Source organism: Myotis brandtii, unplaced genomic scaffold (genome assembly GCF_000412655.1).
Source record: "Myotis brandtii unplaced genomic scaffold, ASM41265v1 scaffold4, whole genome shotgun sequence".
Lineage (NCBI taxonomy): Eukaryota > Metazoa > Chordata > Mammalia > Chiroptera > Vespertilionidae > Myotis > Myotis brandtii.
This window is the reverse complement of record NW_005365371.1, coordinates 5,522,915-5,531,353: the sequence shown is the minus strand read 5'-3', so window position 1 is coordinate 5,531,353 and position 8,439 is coordinate 5,522,915. Positions and strand designations below refer to the sequence as shown.

The window sequence follows — 8,439 nt, the reverse complement described above, 5'->3', positions numbered from 1 at the left end:
TATTGGAGGTGTTGTTTTTTTTTAACATTCATCATTTTCAATGGTTATTCCTGAATATAACTGGTGACAGGTTACTTTCCCTCCCTCCTCTGTGGTTATTTCATTGATAAGCACATAACCCTGAAGGACAGCATCATGAACAACACATTTGAAATAATTTCTAATTAAAAAACTATAAAAATCTTAAATAATTCATGATATAGGCAAGTCACCACATAATAGTTGCTTTGATAAACAAAATCTTACAAATTCAGTAAAAAAAATCAGCAGCATGAGGTAAAGCAAATATACAAAAAATTTAAACCCATGATAAAATAATTAGGTTTACATTACACAGTTAATTACAGCAAACATACAATACAGTTTTGTTGCTGTTTTAAAACAATTTAAGTTTTAAATTACATCACTTGACATTTTAAAAAATAAACTACTTTACTACAAAATGAATTCTACATTTTTGGAAAAATTACTCAAAATAAGACCACTGACATAGTTCTGAAAGTAGTTCTATCAATGACTAGATGACTTCCTATCCCTCCTCTTCCACCCCCAGGCCCAAGGAGTCATATTGGGCTACTATATTACTGGGCTTTAAGTCCCGATGAATAATTCCAGCAGAGTGAAGGTGCTTGATTCCACACAGCATCTGATAGAGAAGGTAGGACATCCTTTCATGACCTAGTTCCATCTGAATCACTTGGCAAAGATTTGCATCATGAACTCCATGACTATATAAACATCTTGAAATTCTTTTAGAGATTTCTGTGGTGTGAAAACATTCAAAAGACCAATTATATTTTTGTGATTAACGCATTTCATAAGAACCAGCTCTCTGTAAGCCCGCATAGCATGGGATTGATTCTGAAATGGCCAGTTAGCTTCTTGATGGCAACATTTCTTTCAAGAATTGTATCAGAAGCTGCACATACTATTCCTTGAGCTCCTGAGCCTGTAGATTTTAAATTCTGATCTCATTTCAGGACTGTGAATGTAGAATCTCCAATTTCTACACTACAAAAATTGCTGTCACACTTACTTCTACTCATGATGGCAAGCAATTAATTTAATGGCTTCATCCAAAAATTCACCGAGAAGCGGGCAGCACAGAGAATGGTGACAGGGGAGCCCGCCAGAGGGACCAGCGCTGTCTGGGTGGTTGCCACAGCCATTACCCAGTGCTGCCCATGGATCACGTCCTCTGGCCTCAGCCGCCCCACTAAGTTTCATATTCATTTAACCAAAAAATATGTATCCCACCAGTGATGTGCCAGACACCAGGCTCAGCACAATGGTGAGAACCATCACTTTACCTGACCTCAAGGAGCACACAGTTCTTTGGAAGAGAGACATTACATGAACAATTACACAAATTCATGTAGAACTACAACTATTGCACAAGTGCTAAGAAGGAGAGGTTGATGGTCTGATGAGACCTGGTCAGGAGTCAGGGTAGGCTTCCAGAGGATGTGCTGACTCAGCTGAGAACTGAAGGCAACAAAGGCATACTTTCCAGGACCACCCAGAACCCCAAATCCTCAAAGCCCACTGGTCTTCATGCACAGCTCCAAGTCCACAGGAAGAGCTGAGAGAATGAGGCTGCCTGGAGCTGGGGTCCCAGACACAGGCCAGGCCCACTCCCCTCTCTTGGCTGAACACCCACACCCTGGCCTCCTCGCCTGAGCAACCCTGGGGTCCATGTCTGCTTCATTTCAGAGGCTGCATGTCACCAGCCACTGCTTAAAATCAGTAAAGTCCAGAAAGATTCCACTGCTCAGGGACTGAAGACCTCAGAGGCAAGGAGCCCCAGAAAACTCCAAGGGAAAATGGGCTGTTAGCTAGCTTTTTAGGCAGACGCAGTCTAATTTGTTGTAAAAGTGAACTGGAAAAAGAGGGAAGAATCATTTCTTTCCCAATCAGTGGCCCTCCCACCACCTGTCAGGCTAGAGATCTCTTCCCTGTGAATTTATGCTAATGCAGCTGTTTATAATTTATGAATGAGGTGAGAGGCTGCTTTACTGCTGCCTGGGGGTCAACAGAGGAGAGAGAGCTGTCATCCCTGTCTCTCCCTCAATCTCTCAAGGATCACTATAAAGTTCCCTTTTCTCCCCCTTCCCCTGCATAGTGAAATGGAGTGTTCACTGCTTTGATTTCTAATTGGCACAGACAGCTCACTCCAGGGTCTGGAGTTCACATCAGCATGATCTTATTTAAAACAAGTTCTTTCTTAAACGTCCACATCCTGTCCCCCTGTGATGCAGAAGATCCCACCTTCCCTTGGCTTTGAGAGAGGGTGTTTGGGGCATGTTAACCTGACTGGTAAGGCCAAGAGAACCCCTGAGGGGAAGCCAGAGCAGCAAGATGGGTTAATTATCCCAGAAGTGGTTTCGTGAGACTGCATGTGTGGCAGGATAGTAAGAAGCTAGAAAAATTCCTGGGCAAGTAGAATGGGAAACTGAGACAAGAAAATTAAACAAGGCCAAGCAGTTTGGGCAGCTTTCAGCCAGCTTGTGAATCGCAAGACCTTATCTTCCCCAACCAAGGACACTTGAGAAAAAATGGTTTATACCTCTCCCCACTAACCAGAGAATACATAGCTTAAATCACCTTGGCCTGGGAAAATAGAGAACAAAAACCCAATTAATACCACTTATGCCAGCTAAACCCAAGGGCAGATGAAGTCTGGGGGACAAATAACAAAAACCCCAGAAACATTTGGATGGTTTCACTTTAAGGGGAAATGTTAGGCAGGATAGATAGCTGCTATGGCAAGAGAAAGGGAAGGGGGGAAAAGGAAGAGTTTATCTCACCCACTGAACAAAGAAGTCAGCAGTCTTGGGACTTGCCAACATAAAATTGCTAGATGTCCTCATAAATTCTGGGGAAAGCTATAACAATGTAAAAGGAGGGACCTTGAAATCTGGTCTATCCAACAGGAGAACCTTGAAACCTAGATGGGGGAAAGTAGAAAACTCTTGAACCCCCACCAGGCAGGGCACTCAGACTAGCTGAGTTGCCCACTTGTGCTTTATGCCAAGTGTATTCTTAATAAATTTGCTTGTTTTGCTTCAACACTGCTTTCTGCCACTCATCTGAATTGTTTCTCAAGAGTGTGACAAGAGCTGAGGAAGGGAGAGGCCCCTTCCACTCAGGCGGCTCTCTGGTAACACATGGAAAGGGTTGGGAAAATCCTCTTCTGGATTTTGGTGGCTCAGTAACATACAGAAAGAGGAGTGGTTGAGACAAGGCACCTGGGTGGAGGTCCAGCTCCCACCCACACCCCAGTTTACTGAGGCACACTGACACATCACTCCTCTCAAAGTCTTAATTGCATTCTCTATCACTTAAAGGCAGGTCCAGATTTTCCTCAATTTCCCCCCAGTTTAATATCTATGACTATTAATCAATTTCACTCACACCCCAGTTTACTGAGGCACACTGACACATCACTCTTCTCAAAGTCTTAATTGCATTATCATTTAAAGGCAGGTCCAGATTTTCCTCAATTTTCCCCCAGTTTAATATCCATGACTATTAATCAATTTCACTTTTATCCCCCCCATTATAGTCATATGATTATTGATGGTTTACAAAAATAATTATGGCACAGATTTTAAAACTTCAGTGAGGAAATTCTAAGGAAAAGAAAAAAAAGTTGAGCCTTATATGCTTTGTTAGAGATGAGTCAAAATTTGCCTCTGCACTTCTTGGAAGCCAATGCAATGAGTGAAATACAATCAAGTACAAGAGTAAGAGCATAGATTTAGTGAGGATAAACCAGTTTTTTAGAAAAAGGTGAACTCTTTCTGTTTCTAAGTTCTGAGTGAAATTTCTCACTTAGGTCTTCAAAAAGAGGGAGCTCTGTCATGTTATAAGTAAATCCTCAACAATATCTTTTCAGAAAACACATTAATCTTCTTATAATGTTCCCTACTGCCAACCAGTGGATAGTACATAATACAATTTGACCCAAATCAAAAACTGCACTCCACATCTGAATTTCTCTGGTGCCCTTCATCCGCTAAGAGGACAATAGCAGAGTAGCTAGGATTTCTCAACTGAAGGCCAATGACTCCTGGGGTCCCCAGACAAGTTCTTGAGTTTGACAACACTGATCTGAGGAAGTACTTCTCAATCATTTTCGTGTAAATTCCTATAGAGGCAGAGAAAAAGAGATGTATACATCACAGGAGCCACCTGGACCAAAGGTCATCTGCTTACTGTGCCAATCTAGTATTAACATAATGAGACAGTGTCCCTTGGGCATTCCACTGCTCCACCTGTCCCCTCCTCCCTCTGCACCACTATGCTGTCACTGTCCCAGTTATTAAAGACAATGGGAGGCCCAAGCTGAGTCCGCATTGGTCTGGATGAGACTGCCTTTCTTGGCTCCCAGTTGCCCCACAGAATAAGGCTCAAAATCGTTCACGTGCCATCCAAGGCTCATATGATCTGCCCAACCTTCTCCTCTGGCCTCAACTTCTCCCCTCCCCATCCCAATCAAGTCCCCAACACTCCTGTCAACCCACTGATATGCCTTTGTGCAGACATTTCATACCTCTGTGTGTGTTCTCTTTGCCTCTCTTCCCTCCCAAGTAAAATTCTCTTTTGACATTGCCCCCATCTTCCATGACTTCAAAGGCCACCAAAGCCAAACTTCCCTACTTTTCCAGGAGACGTAAAACCTTCCTCTCTCACATAGCACTTGGTCAATGTCACATTCATTTACACAGCTCTTGTTACTTAGCCCTGCCTGTGTCAGTCCCTGGCCGAGACTCGGGGATAAAGCATAGAGAAGCCCTCAGACCCAAGAGGAACCTGAGTTCCTGGAGTTGAGGTCTGTCTGCCCAGCTTGACTGGAGGCTTCTTTAGGGCAAAAGCCTCAGCTCTCAAGTCTCAGCTCCCTGGGGTCTCAGCCCTGCCCCACACCCCCAGCTGAAGTTCAGCAAGTGTCTGCATAATTATTTGCAGGAGAGAGGGGCATAGTGGGGCTGTATCAGGGGAGGGGTTGCCTCAAGGGGCGCCTTGCTCTGATTGGTGGGGGAGGAGCCACAGGCAGCAGGCCTAGCAGCTGGATGAGCTGGGGAGGGGCAGGGCTGCCCTGGCCAGCAGCCATTGGCTTGGATAGCAGGTGGTGAGCACCTGACATGCTTTGTGCTTATTGGCATTGCTTGCTGTATCTAGTTATTTAACCAAAGCACTCAGATCACAATGGCCACCAAAGCTTATTGACATTCTTGAATTTTGCATTCATGCAACTGAAGCTTCAGCCTTCCATCCACTGGCTGTGCCATGTAGTAATTAAAATAGTGGATGAGGTGAGCCCAGTTAATCCTCTGGGCAAGGTGGGGCTTATTTTTCAAAGGTTTACAGTTTCAGCTTCCAGGATGTGCTGGTTTTCTTTGCAGAGTTTCTAATGGGCACTTGTGCACCCGCTGTGCCCGGCACCTTCTTCTGAGTTCCCGAGCATTCCCTAGTACTGAGGTATTTGTGCAGGTGTGTGTGTGAGTGTGTAACGTGTGACACACCTATATATGAATGCTTGTATGAGCCCTTGTGCTTGCTCTGTGGGTGTACACGCACGCCTGTGTCTGTACAACCACCAGGTCCCAGCGCCCAACAACACACACTCAGCAAATGCACTTGGCAGGTGAACCAGGTTCCATTTGCTCTGTGTGGTACTTGAAGCACCAGGGAAGCTGCCCGCTCACTTGGATCATTTTTTGTGTTTACGCTGAAGTGCTTGTCATGATCATTACCAGGACTCTGTAAATTCCCTCACAAGAACCCAACCCAGCAGGCTGGGATCACGTTAGATTGTTGTCAGCATCTCATGGAAGGGCTCAGTTAACTCCTCCCCAACGAGTTATTTTGTTATTTATCTCATTCTGAATGGCAGCTCCAGCCATGGAAGGCAGGACCTCTGTGGCCCAACTACATGGGGGAGTTAACAGGAAATATGATGAAATGGAGTCCCTGGAAACAGTGAGAGGATGCAGGTGCCCTAACTAATGGACCCCAGGCCTGGTGATTGTGAGCTCTGGGTCTGGGGGCTGCACCCTGACCTTCCATGTGATTTTGGGAAATTACGCCCTCTCTCAGGACTTGTTTTCTCATTTTCAAAATGAAGGGGTTGAATGTGTCATTTCTTTTCTTTTCCTTTTTCTTTCTTTTATTTTTTGTTTTGTTTTGTTGTTGTTGTTGTTGTTGTTAATCCTCACCCGGGGATATTTTTCCATTGATTTTTAGAGAGAGTGGGAAAGAGAGAGAAACAGTGATGTGAGAGAAACACATGGATTGGTTGCTTCCTGCACGACCCCCAACCAGGGCCCAGGCCAAGAAGGAATCTGCAACCAAGGTACGTGCCCTTGACAGGAATTGAACCTAGGACACTGTGGTCTGCAGGCTGATACTCTAGCCACTGAGCTAAACTGGCTAGGGATGAATGTGTCATTTCTAAGGTCCCTTCTATCTACCAAGCTTAAGGACGATTCTGCTGTTTTTGGTGGAAATCATACACTCCTAAAATTGTCAGAACAGGAAGGGACCTTAGCCCAACCTCCACACTTCCTAGAAGCTGGCAACTCATTCAGAGCAAGTCAAGGCAGTATAAACAGAATATCCTGTCTGGGGTAGATTTGAACCATCCTGGCCCCATGATGCTATCTTGATTGCATTTCATTTTTGACAGGTGACAAAACTCATATGCCCTCATCTTTGGTCAGGACTTGGCTTATACCTCAGCTCCTTCCCAGACTCCATTCCTCCCCTCCCCATCTCACCCCTAGCACCAGGCACACAGTCCTATCAGAGTATCTGAAACCCTTGGAGGTCTTGCTACAAACAGGGTGGTTCTCAGCAGCATGGGCACTGCCTGGATCCTGTTGGAAAGGCAGAATGTCAGGCCCCACCCAGACCTTGTACCCAGATCCCCAGGTGATTTGTTGGCACATTATGCTCAGGAGCCGCTATTCTAGGGACAATTGGTCTCTCCTATGTCTATTCCAGTCACCGATCTGTCTCCCCAACTAGACAGTGAGCTCTTTAAGGGTAGGGCTTGGAATGGTCCCTGGTGCAAAATTGGTGCTCATCGGGTATTAAATAGATAAATTATTGAAGGCAATGAACTTGGCACCAAATCTGAAAGAAAGGACTTGGTATTGATGGACAGAAAAAAGTGGGGATCTGGAAAATAGACCCCAGCCCTACTCAGAGGCAGGGGGGTTAAGGACTAGCCTGGTTAGAAGAAAGGGGTCTGACGTGGAAAAGCATGAGAGGGGAGAAAGGAAAAGATGAAGGGAAGGGAGGCTGTCAAGTTGTTGAAAGACAGCTAGGTCAGGGTATTTGGGACATCCACCTCTTCTAATCCCATTTCTTATTGTTCGGTTAACCGTGAACAGAGATGAGCATGAGGGTTGGAAATAAGGCTCTGGAGCCAGAGAGACTGGGTGTAAATCCCAGTTCTACACAGGCCATGAGATCTTGGGCAAGTCACTGAACTCCTTGCATCTCCAAAACGGGATCCCAGAATTACCTTCCTCAAAGAGTCCCCCTGAGGATTTAATGAGATAATACAACACATTGGCACAGTGCCTGCCACGAGGAAGGGCTCCATGGATGCAGAATGATTATAAGTGAAAGAATAAACTCATCCCCAGCTTGCCTGAGTGTCCAGCCTGAGAACATGACACCGAGCTCAGTGGGCAGGCTCGAAACCTGGGCCTTTGCATTAAAGGCTGTAGTTTTCCCTCCACTGGCCCTCTAGACCCACTCAAACCTCTCCTCTCCCTGGGACCCTCAGATGTGAATTTCTCAGGAGGGTTTTCCCACTCGTCCCTGGGAGTCTTCACTCCCCAGAGAAGAAGGCGATGCCATCTGCTCACCTCTTTTGATTGTAGGGCAGCTTATCTGAGGAGCGGTGCATGGTATGCTTGACCCAGGCCATAAAGAACAGTCCATGGTTCCTAGGTCCTGCCACCCAATTACCGTCACCTTTATGTTAGCAAGTGACAAGAAGTATGGAGCATGTTTATATCACCAGATTAGAGAAAGCCTGCCAACACCAGCCAGGGGTTCCTAGCTGCCTCCTTGTAGCCTAGCTGTGTCCAGGATTCTGCAGGAGGACCGCCCACCTCCAGGCATGCAGTCGGTACGCAGTGTAGTCTGTGTGAGTGGCACCCCTCCCCGCCCCTGGAATCAGGCAGTGCACAACCTGAGTAGATGCACACCGTGTTCCTCTCCCCTCAGCAATCCTAGCGGTGTTCCTTGTGAATAATTGAAGAGCCTCAGGAACAGCTGTGCAGGCACTGGGTACAGGCAGTTCAAAGCGGTCACAGATCTGCTCTTTTGAAACAGTCCCTGCTCTTTTCAGTGATATTCTGGGAAAAAGAATATTGATCTCCAGCCCAGCTGTTTAGGAGAGGGAGGAGCTGGGGGAGAGGA

At 45.9% G+C, this 8,439-nt stretch overlaps 1 pseudogene; it reads right to left on the bottom strand.

The window, feature by feature from the left end:
- Window positions 1–529: 529 nt before the first annotated feature.
- LOC106727283 lies at window positions 530–1,155 on the bottom strand (annotated as a pseudogene).
- Window positions 1,156–8,439: the final 7,284 nt, after the last annotated feature.